Source organism: Protopterus annectens, chromosome 8.part0 (assembly GCF_019279795.1).
Source record: "Protopterus annectens isolate FY-2018-M chromosome 8.part0, PAN1.0, whole genome shotgun sequence".
Taxonomy (NCBI): Eukaryota; Metazoa; Chordata; order Ceratodontiformes; family Protopteridae; genus Protopterus; species Protopterus annectens.
Genome location: NC_056741.1, coordinates 1,095,235,936 through 1,095,252,198, shown reverse-complemented (window position 1 = coordinate 1,095,252,198; position 16,263 = coordinate 1,095,235,936).

The window sequence follows — 16,263 nt, the reverse complement described above, 5'->3', positions numbered from 1 at the left end:
TGCAAGTGTGTCACTCCCAGTCACTCCCTCTGATTGCTTCCTATTTGCAGCTCCTTTGAATCCCTGTTGATATGTATGTCACCAGTTCCTCAGGCAGGCTGTTGCAAGACTCTACCACACTTTGCTGTTTGCAAGTTGAAAGTGCTTTCCTAAGTCTACTTTGGATTTTCATGGTTTCACCCATGCCCACTTTCACCCCTCTGTCCTTCTAGCTTAATTATACCTAGTAATTTCTCTGTGTTTTAACTGTATCCTCACATGCTTGCATTTTTTTGCAAACATTACATGCCTATAGTTTTTTTTACATAATCCAGTCTCATTTCCTCATCATACTGTCATGAGTCCATATTGGCACAATATTGTCCCATTTTATGTAATTTACTACATAAAGCATGCATATTATTTTATATGTGACCTTAGCAGCATAATCCATCTACTTCCCTTTAGTCTGTCTTTGCTGTGCAAGCCACAGTCCGACTGGCCTTACAGCTGCCCCTTCACATTCTGCTGCCTGTTGAGCATAGATTTCCATCTCTTATCACAAGCATCATGGACCAAGCCAAATGAATAATGTTGGACAAAAGCCGAAAATTGGGGACAGATTTTAAATAATCGTTATATACCTAGTTGCTCTTATATACTATGATAATAGGTTTTGCATTAGCATGCATTTTCTGAAGGACAGGAAATCTGAAACTCAAATGCCTGTCATTATTTAATAATTGCAGTTCTCAATGATTTGCCAGAAAACTTCACATCTTATGGAGAACAGGTAAAAATATGAGGCAAAATTAGGGGCATTATGTAAAATCAAGGACAGTTGAAAAGTGTGCTGTTGAGTTTAGTGATATGATTATTCCTGAAGAATTTTGCCTCCTTACTCCTCTCTTCACAGTCTAAAAGTCATTACCCCCAAAATGCATACATTTCTATCTCTTTATAATAATCTTAGATGCCATCCATTTTTTTTGCAACCCTAACTTTAACAAGTCCCACTGAAGGTTTAACCCCCCCCCACATACTACTTGACCAATTTTGGAATGTTATTAAATAATCAAATCCACCAGTTATATCAGACATGTGTGCCAATCAGGACTATCACCAGTATCAGGCTTTATAGCATTCTGTTGTTTACTAGATTTTCATTGGACAACTCCCCATGAAACTCTGCCCTGAATTCCTGAACTCATAAATTCCCCACTAGACTCTCTCCTCAATTTATTATCTATCTCCCCATTAAACTTTGTCCTCAGTTACTGACCTATCATATCTGTCATCTAGTTTCCTATGCATGCTGTTGTATCTTTCGGCTTATCCCGGTTAGGGGTCGCCACAACGGAACTCCGGTCCACTAATGCTTGGTAGTGGATTTTTACGTGCCGAGTTACCAGCCCTGACGCACAACCTTCAACGAAGGCACGCTCATTCACGCATGCCTCCACACAGAAGACGCTCTAGCTGAGAATCGAACAGGACAACATCTTGCTGTGAGGCGACAACGCTACTGCAGCACCACTACTGCGGTAACAGTTTCCTATGCATGTTAAAGACTGCATTTCAGTGCTGTGTTGCTCCCTTTCCTTTGAAGGTCTCTGTTTAACACTGTATTAAAGGCATTATCAGGGACTAAATATACACCTTTCACTGTGTTCTGCTAATATCTGGAGTATTGATATGTTATAGGTTTATAGGTAGGTACTAGGCTATCGTCCCTAGGGCCTATACAAGCCTAGCCAAAAAGGTACCCTGGCTTTCGCCACCCAAGAAAATTATTTTCCTGTGCCCCTGTCGAGCAGAGCCACAGAGGTGATCCACGGGTTGAATTTCCTATTTCCCATCCAATCATCAAGATTTTTCTTGAAGAGTGCTAATGAGGAGCTTTGTTTGATACAGATAGGTAGCTTGTTCCAGAGTATGGGAAGTCTCTGGGACAGGAATCTATCCTTCCAGCATGTTCTGGTTATTGTGGTGACAAGGTTTAGGTCCCTAGAGTGTGTACCTTGGAGGAATTGGGATTTCTTTAAGTGGAGCATGTCCAGCAACTCTGGGTTTGACATAGCTTTGTATGTTAGGCAGAGATCACCTCTGAGTAGGCGATATGCGACGGAGTAAAGCTGAAGTTTTTTAAGACGGTCTGTGTAGGGCATCTGTTTGAGGCCAGTAATTCTCTTTGTGAGGTATTTCTGCAGCCTTTCTAGTTGTTGTAGATGTCTTGTGAGGTACATACAAAAAGGGGCGTTGTACTCTATAATGGGTCTAATGAGTGATGAACAGAGGGGAACAATGACCTCTTTTTTCCAGGATGATAAACCTTTTGTGATGAGGTGTGCCACGTAGAAGGATTTCCTGACTACTGTGGCAATGTGATTATCAAAGAAGAGACTACTGTCCACCTGTGTCCCAAGGTCTCTTATCACACTTTTGGTGTTAAGTAGACTACTACCTATGTGGTAGCTCATGGGTACAGAGTTTTTACCAAAGGGGATGACAATACACTTTTTGGCATTGAGCTTGAGGCCATGGCTTTGACACCAGGCATCTGTCTCAATGAGGCCTTTTTGTAGAATGTCCACATCATTAAGAGTTTCAATTATGGCTCCTAGTTTGCAGTCATCTGTGAACTTCATTAGCCAAAGACCTTCTGTGTTATCCTGTACTTCAGAAAAGTAGATACCAAACAAGAGAGGACCCAGGACTGAACCCTGTGGTACTCCACTTGTCACTGGTCTGAAGTCAGATTTGGAGTCTACTTCTTTCACAGTGTGGGTTCTGTCAGTGAGCCAGTTGGCAACCCATCTTGTGACATAGGGATTTATGCCTAGTGTAGTGAGTGTATCTACAATTCCAGAGTGGGGGATGGTGTCAAAAGCCTTGGTGAGATCTAGATAGGCTGTGTGAACCACCTTACCCTCATCTACGGCTTTGGTGACTGCTTCAAAGAAGTCAATCAGGTTTAGGAGACATGAGCTGCCTTTTACAAACCCAAACTGGGTGGAGTTTATATCTAACTTGTACATTATGTTCAGAGCAATAATTTAAGCCATTTCTTTCCTTCTACATGGTAGAACATATAGATCCAACTTTAACAGAAAATGTAACATGGTTTAACATTGGGAGGCTCATTCTAATGTTTAACCCTTTTAAAGACTATTCTACATGTGTCTTATGTTTGTATACTGCAATGTCATTGGCACAACAGGTAGTACTAGCACAATTGTCTTTTGTGAAGAAGGCTGTGGGTTTTACTCCCACACCAGGTAGATGGATTACTGACATTGTAGTGCAGCATGTGGGGAGGTGCACTTGTCATAGGTTCACACTTAAGTACTAAGTTAGCTGCCCTTGTGGACCATTTTATGCCTAGACAATTTCCCTTCTGGTGCTTGAATTAACCTACACCATTTGATGTTTGACTGGCCAAGGTAATCCCATGATCAATAATTATATATTACCCCTAGTGAGAATAACTGGGATCATACCACAGATAATTTGAAAGGACCCATGTATGGGATAAAACATTCATTAGATGCCTCTGTCCATTTGTAGTACAGGGGGCAGTACTGGGGTACATTTTCTGTTTCTAATCCATAGATCTAAGTATCCTTAATGTGTTGTCCTTCAGATGAGAAGCTAAACTGAGGTCCCATCTGCTTGTCAGTTGTAGCTCAGGTGGATGTAAAAGATCCCACTGCACCTATCGAAAATAGTATGGGAAGTTCCCGGATGCCCTGGGCAAATATCTTATACTAGTATAAATACCATCTTAGGTCTCCCCCAAAAAGAGGCCACTAGCCTAGTGGGACTAACCCAGTCAACAAAGGATAGATAAATAAATATATAAATGTACACAATGCCTATTTTCCACTTTCTAAGACACCATCTTACAATTACAAATTCCCTTCATGTTGTTATGCATGTGGGAATCATACAAATGACAATTTTCACATTCTCTGGTTTTGTTCCTTTTCTCAAATAATTTGGGCTTATATCTGCCAGAAACCTAAAACAATTAATACCATTACCCAATACTTATCTTGGTAAAAAACAATTTTAGATATAGCTTTACATAAACTTGACAGGAAAATTAAAAGCTAGTTAGTACATTCTCTTCTCTTGTTAAATGCTGCATAACAGTTCAGTGGACCACCTTGCAGTTCCCCTCCTCAAAGATATCGTATGCAATATCATCCACCAGATTAACCAACAAAGGTACCTGGACTCTTCATGAAACAGACTTTGTCAACTACACTTCATACTAAAATTTAATATGTAATTGTATTTTGCTTGGGTGATTTTTTTCTCATAGAAGTTAATTTAGATGCTCTTTGAATTCCGTGGTAACTGATTTGATTATTATTTTCTTTTAGAATTCTTTATTCTTTTGCAGATGAATATGGATTCCTTAAATGAGTATGCCATTAACGATTTGCTAAAGCACAAATATCTTGTACAGTGTACTAAATGCTATGTATATTTGAAGGTGACACCTGATAACTTTGGTGATCTGTGTTCCTCATATCAAAAGTTGGATGATTTGCTTATTATTGTTAATAGTAAATCTAGACTTACTGATGATGATTGTACTTGTGCAACTGGCACAACTCTGAGAACTATTGTTACATATATTAATGACTGGAGTGATGAGATACATAATGTTAGGAACAGAAAAAATCATGTGATCACAGTCAGCCAATCTCATAAAACACAATTAAATATAATACATTCCTAAAGTAAAGTAATTAAGACAATTATCCAAATCATTAAAATCATTTTTAAAAAAATATTACTAAAAGCATATCTATATATATATATATATATATATATATATATATATATATATATATATATAAAATGTAAACTTCTATCTAATCTCTTTATTGCATTTGTAGTTGTTTCCTAATCAGCACAGGTTGTATACTGACAGTGTTATTCAGGCCAGGTTTAGAATCTGCCTGTAGCCTAACTATCCAATCACACTCCTTGTTCTCCAATATTTTGTTAATATCATCACCTCTGACTTATTCAAGCACTATGTCCATGACCCTGAATCTAAAATGATGATCAAGATCAGTATCTATAATATGTTTATCAATGCATTAATTTTAATTTTTCTGCGCATGTCTGACTTATGTTCAACTATTTGCTCTTTTAACTTCCTAGTGGTTTTACCCACATAGAAAGATGGGCATTTAACACACATAGCCAAATATACCACATGTGTGGTGTTACAGGTGGCTGTACAGTGAAAAATATACTCTTTATTTGTTATAGGGTGGATAAATATTTTATTATTTACAAAAATATCATTACAACATCTACAGTTCATACATTGGACTCATTTATTTGCAGTAAAGCCTTTTTCAGTAGTTCTGAAGTCATTATAGCAGAGCCTTCTTTTTATATTATTAAGATTTCTATAAGCAAAGCTTGGTTTATCATCCAAAATCTTTGCAATTCTGGCATAGCTAACAGTATGCCCCAATTTTTTTTTTTAGGCTTACTGATGTTAGACCTGTTGTCATAAATTACTTTACAAAGTTTCTCTATAGCTGCCAAATCATAACCACTATCATAAAATTCCATGGCTATTTCCCTTATCTGCTCCTCACATTTTCTATCATTGGTGTTCAGCCGACTAACTCTAGTCAATTGTGCTTTCACTATGCCACTGAAAATGTGGGGTGCATGCATGCTTTGTCTATAAGTGTAACGATTCATGTGCATATCTCTTTTGTGAACAGTAGTTTCTATCAAGTCATCCTTCTTCTATAATTCTACATCTAAAAACACTATCTTGTTGTAAGAGCTTGTCATCTTGAACTTCAAAAACCTTGTAGCGCTATTCAAATATGAAACATAGTCATTCAACTTTTCTTCAGTTTCATCCCAAATCAAAAAACATTCATCAGTGAATCATTGATAAACATACGGTTTCATTTAGAATGTTACTCTTACTATAAATAAACTCCTTCTCTCATTGCTGTAAAACCAATTTGGCATATGTGTACCCATGGCCACACCTGCCAATTGCAAGAATGGTTCATCGGTGAAAAGAAAGATGTTTTTCGTCAGTACTATATCCAACAACATACAAATATTTTCAATTTCATTAGCTGACAGACCTATTTCAGTATTGAGAAAATCACGAATGGCTTCAATGCCATATTCATTTAGTATAACAGTGAAGAGTGAAGCTATGTCTAATGTAACAAGTAAGTAGTTATCCACATAATTTGCAGTTGCCCACCCCTACTGTAAATTTGATCTGGGACACTCCTCCCAGTCTAGTGTCATTAGCTCATTCTACCTACTACAGAGAGAACATTTGAGAAGGCCAACCACTTAGTTTCTTAACCTTGAATTATCTTCTGCTCCTCCTTTCTCCCTTTCCACTTTACTAAAAAAAACAAAAAAAAACTTTGCTAGAATCTCCCTGTGTTCTGACTGAGTGTGCTTCTCAACTGATAAGTATATTGTTCAGAGTTGAATAAAACAATAATTAAATTCAGTTCAGAATACATTTTGATTGATTAGAGTTAGTCGGTTGAACATCAATGTGAAGAGCAGGTGAGGGAAATGGCCATTGAATTTTATGATAGTGGTTATGATATGGCAGCTATAGAGAAACTTTGTTAAGAAATTTATGACAACAGGTCTAACATCAGTAAGCCTGCTTTTCTTGCAGGTCAGATTAATAAAGTATTGATTGAACAAGTTAATAAGATAAGATATATCACCACGTTTAATGTGAGAACCAGAGAAGTAAGGAAAATAATCCCATAAATTGGGGCATACTGTTAGCTATGCCAGAATTGCAAAAGATTTTGGACAATAAACCAAGCTTTGCTTATAGAAATCTTAATAATATAAAAAGAAGGCTCTGCTATAAGGACTTCAGCTCTATTGATAAGGCTTTACTGCAAATAAATCTGGTACAGTTCAATGTATGAACTGTAGATGTTGTAATGATATTTTTGTAGATAGCAATATATTTGCTTACCCTATAACAAATATGGAGTATATTTTTCACTGAACGGCTACCTGGGACATCACACATGTGGTATATTTGGCTACATGTGTTAAATGCACATCTTTCTATGTGGGTAATACCACTAGGAAGTTAAAAGAGTGAATAGTTGAACACAAGTCAGACATATGCAAAAAAATTCAAACGAATGCATTGATAAACATATTATGGATTCTGATCCTGATCGTCATTTTAGATTCAGGGTCATGGACATAGTGTTTAAGTAAGTCAGAGGTGGTGATATTAACAATATATTGGAGAACAAGGAGTATGATTGGATAGTTAGGCTACAGGCAGACTCTAAACCTGGCCTGAATAACACTGTCAGTATAAAACCTGTGCTGATTAGAAACAATGACAAATGCAATAAAGAAACTATATAGAAGTTTACATTATATATATATATATATATATATATATATATATATATATATATATAAATAATTTTAGTAATTAAAAATGATTTTTATGATTATTTGTATAATTGTCTTAATTAGTTTATAAATAGGAATGCATTATATTTAATTGTGTTTTATGAGATTGGCTGACTGTGATCACATGATTTTGTCTGTTCCTATATGAAGCGAGCATTCACAATGTGAAGTATTAGCACAGAAGAAGAGTGTTTTACCCGAAAGCTTTGCCTGTTGCAATAAACTTGTGTTTTTTTGGCATTGGACTTGTTGCTTTTGTAGTATCCTGAACCTCCAGTTACCACTGTATTGGCTTTTTATTTTTATACATAATGTTAGGCAAAGAGCAAATAGAACACATTAAGGAAGAAGTTTACAACAAATAACAGCAAAGAAAAAGAAACCAATAAATGTCTGCAAAGCAAAGAGAATACATACTAAAAAGGACATTATTATGTAACACACAGATTGCAATGAATAATAACATTGTTCTATCAAAAACGTTCACAAAAAAGTCATATTTTTTTTTTCAAAAGAGAAGGTAGAAAAAAGAGGCGGGGGGGGCAAGTGTAAAGGAAGAAATCAAAACTGAACATGGAAGGATCAAAGAACATTACTGAAAGAAACAACAGGAGAAAGACATACATTAACAACATGTCTCAAGTTCTGGATGTACAAAGCCAGCTGGTTGAGAATTGTATGTTTGTAAATATGATAATCAATATAAACAGTAGGGTTAGTAAGACTAATGGTGATGAACATTATTCCTTTGTAATAGCTGAGAGAGAGCAGATATTACTGAATACAGAATTGAAGATTTTTCAGCTCTGGTCATAAAAGATTTTCTTGTAACTGGAGATTCATTTATTAGAGGAACTGATACTTACATTTGCAGAGAATATAATGCACATTGAATAGTGTTATGCTTGCTAGGAGAAAAAATAGACAGAATGTAAGACAAGAATTAGATCACCTTAATGTAAGGAAGTACAGATTTGTTTTTATTCAGGTCAGTACAAATTATGTCATCTGCAAGGACTTGACATATAAATATTTACAAATATAACCGCTTCACCATTTAAAATTTTCACATCAATACATAAAAAGGGAACTTATAGCCCTCTTAGATAGCATAGCTTGTAAAGGTGTTAGAATATATTTTTCAAAAATCACATTTAGAAAGGAGAGTCAGGTTATGATGAGTGAAAAGATTTTTGGGATAAATACCTACATGAAAAAATGTCCCATTTAAAAAAAAGGGAGGGGGTTTGCAGAGCATCCAAGCCTAATTTTGAGCATATGTTAATACAGGATGGCATGCAAGATAAGGGAAGAGAATTTTTGCGGAAGATATTTTGCAATATTTGACAAACACAAGGCAGGATTTTTGAAAGGCTGAAAATTTAACAGTTCACAGATAGCAGCATATGATGCATAAACAAACCAGGAAACTACTGGACAAGCAAGACAAACAGAAAACAAAAAGAACACTTAACTTAGTTTAAACAGCAAAACACGCCTTAAAACACTCCTTTAATAAATAAAAAAGATAAACACTTTCATCTTATTCCAATATGCAAGATTTTATCAGGTAAAAGACATTTTATAAAAAACACTCCATTGTATAACTTAAATGAATCACATGATTGCCAAGCCCCCTCAAACTGAGTTTGAATCTTGAAAGACACACAAAAGTTACATAAACTTCATCAAAAACACTTGACATATAAATATTTACAAATATAACCGCTTCACCATTTAAATTTTTCACATCAATAAATAAAAATAACTGCTTCAATCTAAAAGCTACTTAAAGTGTGAGATTGTAATGGTTAAGGTGTTTACCTTACAGACACAAGGTTCAGGGTTTGATTCTCACATGGGGTTACTGGCTAGGTTTAAAATGGCCTGAAAAGGCAAGTAGCATAGTATGAACCTATATTTATTCTCATCTGGAATAAGCTTTTAATTTTGAAAGGGAAATGTGACTAACACTCTTATAAACATATACAAGAAAATCCAGGACATAATTTTAAATTCTCAGTCCTTGAAAAAGTGACACCGAACATGAGGGTAGGACGGTTGACATTTATTTTGGAAAAAAGGGAATTATATTGGCAGCTATGCTTAAATGCAGAGAGTTTCCCAGGATTAAATGAAGTAACATCTATTGCTTGTCTTTTAAAATGTGTTGAAAATGGATGTATTACCACCTGTAACATGATGTTCTACAACAATATAATAGCTATGAATGAAAACATGTGCTGTGATGTAATTTATATAGATTTAACTTCAGCATTTGACAGGGTCACACACAAAACACTGATCAATAAATGAGAACAACTAGGTATTGATGTACTCTTCCTAAAATGGATAGCTGTAAGGCTTACATAAAGGACATGGCAAATATCATGCAGTAAATGGACAGGTGAATATCAAGGTTACAGTGAAGGTGTCCCACAAGGTTTTGTCCTAAGCCCATACTTGTTTAGATTGTATCTTTTAAATCTATATTTTCCATCTGAGATATTCTACAGTCTGTATGCAGATGACTTGAAATGGGGTAAACTGATTACATATGCTAAAGATAGGGCATGTCTGCAAAAGAAGTTGACTAAACTGACCATTTTTGTAAAGGAGAATATGCTGATAAATACATCAAAACTAAGCAGATGAAATTTGGGAGGCATAAATTGAAAGGTGAATATTTAATACAGCACACACTGTCTGAAACAGTAGATTCATTTAGGGACCTGGGTATATGGGTAGATCCAGCTATGAGTTTTTCCAGTGATATCAGTCAATTGGTTAATGATAGTAATAGAATTATAGATTGTATCAAAAGATTTATGAAATCTAGGAAATCATAAATGATGAAGTCATTGTTAGTTATGGAATAACAATATAGAAACTTTGTAAGAAAACAAGCATGAGTAAACTGGAAAGATTACAGTGGAAATATACCAAGGGCACCATGAATGTGAAAATGTAAGTTATTACGAACAACTAAAATATCTGAACTTGCACATTGTCTCATATAGATATTTAAGAAGAGACCTTATTGAGGTATATAAAGGGCATTTAGAGACAACAATCTCTGAGAATGTTTCAGGTTATCAAGAAGTAATAGAGAATCATCAGACCACCCCCGTAGAAGGTGCTATAGGAATGTGAAGTGCACAAATTGGTTCTCTGATAGAGACGCTGATGAATGGAATACACTACCAAATTATAGTAAAGCAAGCGCTAGCGTAGATATTTTTATGAACAGCCTTCACACTTATTATGAGAACAACTGTTTTAGTATATTAACAGGCTAGAAGGGCGTTAATGCCCATGCTTAAAATATTTGTATGTATATATGTATGTGAAATAGTAGTAAAAAAGTCCCTATCCTAACTAAGGCTTTGCTACAGGCTGTTACATCTACTCTCACCTATAGTAAGAAATGAATTAGCCAAGAGTGTATTACTGTCTGATTTGGAATTCAGCCTCCCCATCATAGCCCTTCACCCTACTACCAACTTCCTTCTTCTCTGTTCTCTAAACAACAGCTAGTCAGATATCTAGAGTCATCATTTTGTCATACTTTGTTACCCGTTACTGCTTGCAACTACAAATGTCTCTCTTACACACCCAGAACTTCACTTCTGCTGGACACATTTATGTTAAAGGTAATCAGGTGAAGTCACCACCCACCATTAGCTTCAAAGCTATCATTTGGAAAGCCAGTTAACTCCATTAGAGCTAGCAATATGTCATCATTAAACACAGCCATTTGGTTTGCCAGTTGGTTTGGCAATGAATGAGACATTATTCACAAAATTAGTCCATCATGCTGTAGTCAACTGCCAGATGAGATACATACTCAACAAGTGTTAGGAGTCTCAAAACTATATTGAAAGACTACCCATTGACTGAAAGTGAATGCAACTATTTTCAGATGGCGGACATTCTGTGGCATATATTAATTCATATATACCTTTACTGCCAAATTCTTTTTATAAATAATACACTAGTTACTGTTGACATGTTTTGCTACTACCAAAATAATTTAAAACGAATCACTCTTGCTATCCATTGCTATCTTTTACATCATGCAGTTACATTATTGTTCTGTCCGTGGTTGAAACAAGTCTGACAATCAGTCTGTCTACCTGGTAATCAAATATAAGTATAAATGCATAAATAAATAAATAAATAAATAAATAAATAAATAAATAAATAAATAAATAAGCAAGTGCATACATAAATAAACAAGAGAAGCCTTAAGGTTTCATTATAGTTCCATATGGAAAATAAGATTGATATGCTATACTGAAAATGTTGCATTGTTTATTTTCTAAAGGATGACCAGATTAGACATACAGTGGCCTAACCTGAATCAGGTTGTAGAAAGAAAGTTATGATGTAGGATGAATTTAATTGAAATGTAATTCACCATTAAATGTACCTTTTCTCCCATACAGGTGGCTTGAGGATTAATGGACATTCATGGCCACGTCCATAGGCAATACTTGTAGACTTAATAGATGTTCACTCTGAGTAGATGGATGTAAATGCTATGAATTTGTTACTTTGAAACCACAGAAAAACAATGAATAAAAAATTTTAGTTGTACTATATCCTTTAAATGCTAGTGTATGATAACGATTTGTTTCACGGGTGGAGTTTTGGTAACTTTATGATGAGAAACATGAGCCCTTATGTAACTACTTTGCTATTTTATACCTTCTGTAATGGATCTCCAGAAAATGCTAGACTATGAAGGAAAGCAGAAACTATGGAAGTGAAGTTGTAATGTTTTATTTTTAGCTGCGTAATCAGATGACAATAGGTGAGTCTCTTGCAGAAATTATTATATCATGAAGACTGAGATTCTCATTTATCTTACTGTTACCAGGTGTGAAAGCAAAGTTGTGAAGAAAACAGTGGTTTCAGAAGCACGTTTTTGACAAAAGCACTAGGATTTGATGTTTTGCACCATGAGATGAAGTATGTCTATGAAAATACAGTTGTAGACCTAAACAGATTTCCAGAATCGAGAGTTGTCTGTCAGCTATGTCTTGCACTGTGGTCACTGCAATGGTTTATCTGGGAGTATACCTGCCGATCAAAGCTAAAGTCAGAGAAATGGTCAGAAACAGTACAGAACAATACAAGTCTGTGAGATGTAAAGAACAATGGATAATTCCATGAGCAGTATAGAAGGTCCAACTTTTGTTACTTTCCACACCTGATATATCAATGGAAGTTCCAGATGATAAATCTTCAACTGCATCTATTGTGACTGAAGACTGTGAAGAACCTTAACCTGATCTTCTCGCACCAAAAGAGAGAGACCTTCTTGATGATCATCAGATTTGTTTACTACCATTCCACCTGTATGCTCTACTCATGAAGGGCATACACAAATGTAACTAACAGACTATATTAGATAGTTGTATCACATTTTACTTGGAAAGAGAAAGGATGCATTCTAATTTCAGTGAAGGACAAGTAGTTTGCTCTGATGTTTTAGTTAGAAAATGGCATTTACACAGTTTAAGATTTTTAGAACTCAAGGAGTTGGAACAAATATTTTGCTGAATTTAGAACCATAGTTTATACAGGAAATCAATGCCATAAGACAGAGGACTATAGTAGCTTGTACATTCAAGTGTTATGCCCAGCTGGTAATGTTTTCAGTTGGTATATTCCACAAAAATAGTATTCACTTTAAATTTCATGTTTGTGTAGTGAGCTTTCTAGATGCTTCTAAGCTATGAAGCTATATACATTCATACTGCCTTTCTGTAGAGTTTGGATTACTTATTAAACCTTTTGAATTGTTTAATGTGTTGAACTTTTCTGTTAGGATGTAACAGTTCCCCTAGTCTATTTATTGTGACTCAGTAGTTGAAATAGATGAATCAGCTAAGACTTTGGTTTTATAAAGCCATACTGTTTTTCATTGGTAAGGCCATTAGCTTCTTAGAATTTAATCAAACTATGTCGGAGATATCATTTACTCTTTGTGAGTCCCTGATGATTGGGTTAGATTTATTGCCTACATTTTAAGAGGTAGTAATGCTAGAGTTTCCCAGACAAATTATACTGTAAGTTGTTGTATTGAGGATAAAGCAATTATTAACACATCCAGCCTGTGTTTGGTCTTGTTCTCGTTGAAGAATATGGGTATGGGAGTGGGAATGGTACAGGGTCTGAGTCCCTCAGCTCTAATTTGCCTACTGTATGACTTTGAGCAAGTCACTTAATCAGACATTGCTCTTGGGTTCTCCCTGAAATGAGGCTATGAGTCCATTCAGCCTATTTGGTTTAACAAATGGGTATTATTATTTGATAATCACCTCTATTTTGCAGTCAACAGTGAACTTGGTTAGCTATAGTCCATGGATATCAGCTTGCTTTCATGCACAAGTAGTGTATACCAAAGAAGAGGATGCTCTGGACAAAGCTCTATGGGACTTCACTGGTGATGCTTTTTTGTCTAGAGGAAACAGTCCTGACCATAATTATATGGGTACTTTAAATAGCCATTTATGTATCCAGTGAACTATTTATGAGTTTAATGTTGCATTTGGAGAGTTTTTTAATAATCCCATCATGGAGGATAATGTTGAAGGCATGATAATGTCCAGTTAGGCAGTGTAGATTGTATTGCCCCTTACATATGGTCTCAGTAACCCTTTCAAGGAACTCAGGTTGAGCAAACATGGTCTGCCTTTCACCAAAAAAACTGGTGTGCAACCAGATATATAAGGTCACCCACATCATTGTTTATTAATTCAGCTATAATATGTTCCATATTATTGAACATAATGCTAAAGAATATCAGGCCTGTAATTCCTTGGGTCAGTAGGGGCACTATAAGAGCACCACAATAACTGTCCACACCTTGGGATTGTAATCAGATGAGAGATTCATATCCAAGATTTGATGGAGGGGTTTTGCTGGATGGAACTTGGCACTTCTCAGCAAACAACCAGAGATATTGTCAGAACTCATAGAACTAGTATTTTTAATTTTGTGAAGTGCCAAAAGGATTTGGTTCTATGTGATTTGGAAGGGCAGGTGTGTATAAAGGTGGGGGTGGGATGTCAGATGGAAGGGTGGACAGTGTGAGATTCATAAGATCATAGGATGTACAAGGCAATTGAGTCACAAGGCAATTTGCTCCTTGCAATACCCACCCTCAGGCTGTACTCCCTTTCTGAAGAGGGCAATGTAGGTAAGTCCTGGAGTAACGTTATAGGTACCCATCCACTCATCCAGATTTAATTTAAAAGATGTTAGGGTGTAACTTTGTTTAACTTGCAGGAGAAGTCTGTTGCAGAGGTGGAGTAGATATAGGGTGATGAATTTGTCTGTTCAGCATGTTTTATTCATGTGCTGGTAGAGATTTAAATCCCTTGTTCTAGTATTAATATAGCTGATTGACTTGTGAAGATATTGAAGATAGAACAGGATCCCTAATGACACAGAATGTAAGGCATAGATGACAGTGCAAGACCCTACAGGAAACTGAGTAAAGTGATAATACTTCAGTTCTTTCCTGGTAGCGCAAGGACATTAGGCTAACAATCACCTTGGTTAGGGAACTCTGGGGCCTTTCCAGTTACTTGATATGTCTAAAAGTGACATCTCAGAGGGGATGCTCTACTCAATAATTGGTCTAATTAGAGTTGCATACAGACCAGTGATAACTCCTTTTGACCCAGACGATATGCCTTTAGATACTAATTTTGCTAAAACCGGAAGAGAATTGGCCTACAAAATATTAGCAATGATTTCCGTGTCAGAAAAGGAGATACCATTAAAGATATGCTCACTACAGAATTGTTTGTTACTTCTAAGTTTCTTAGCATAGCTGAAGAAGGCCTTAGTGTTGTCTTTTGAATTAGTTGCCTCCCTAAGATCACAGCTGTCCTAGCTTTCCTAATGATAGATTTGAGGGACTTATAAATCCAAGGCAAAAAACTTTATAAAACACAGAAGGACCAAATGGCTGTAGAGTCTGCACACTGAATTTATTTACGAACAAAATAAAAGTCAACAAGAATAAAACTTTAAGCGCTTTTTGTCTGCACACAGGCAAACTTCTTCAGAAGTAAAAAATGGAATCGATTAAGCATACTTAAATAAGATCACTATTAAAAAGTGCGGGAAACTGTCATGTTAATTGATTAATAAATCAATCACACCTTGAACCCAAATCACAATTGTTAAGTGAAAATTAAACTACATACACAAATTTATGTAACAGTTAGGTAAATAGTATATAAACTTTTGTAAACAAAATAAAAGTATTCTATATAATACCTTACTAAATTCTACTTCTAATACCGAAACACACAATAATTTATAAAATATATTTACCAGGAAAAATCTATCTTTGTAAACTTTAAGCTTTAAAATGCTCATAATGGAACATGATTCGTTTAAACCAGGATAATTAAACGCATGCCATAATAATTCCAATTCTTCCAATTTAAAGGATGCCGGACCACCCCTGATATCATTTGTGAAATGATCAATAACCAAAAATTTAAACTGATGCTGTACATTTGAATGAACATGTTTCGCTAAAGCATTATCGGTTTTATTTGTGACCAATAGCATAAAGGTGTTCGTATATTCTTTCACGGAACCTCTGTTCCGTTTTACCCACATAAAATGTGGGACAGACTACACAATGAATTTAGTGTTACAATTATTTTATCTGAAACACCTAAATGTTATATGAAATAGTATAAGCAACTCAAATGCTACAAGAATAAGCTTTTATTTTAGCAAAAAAGTGAAGTTCTATCCTTTGTACTG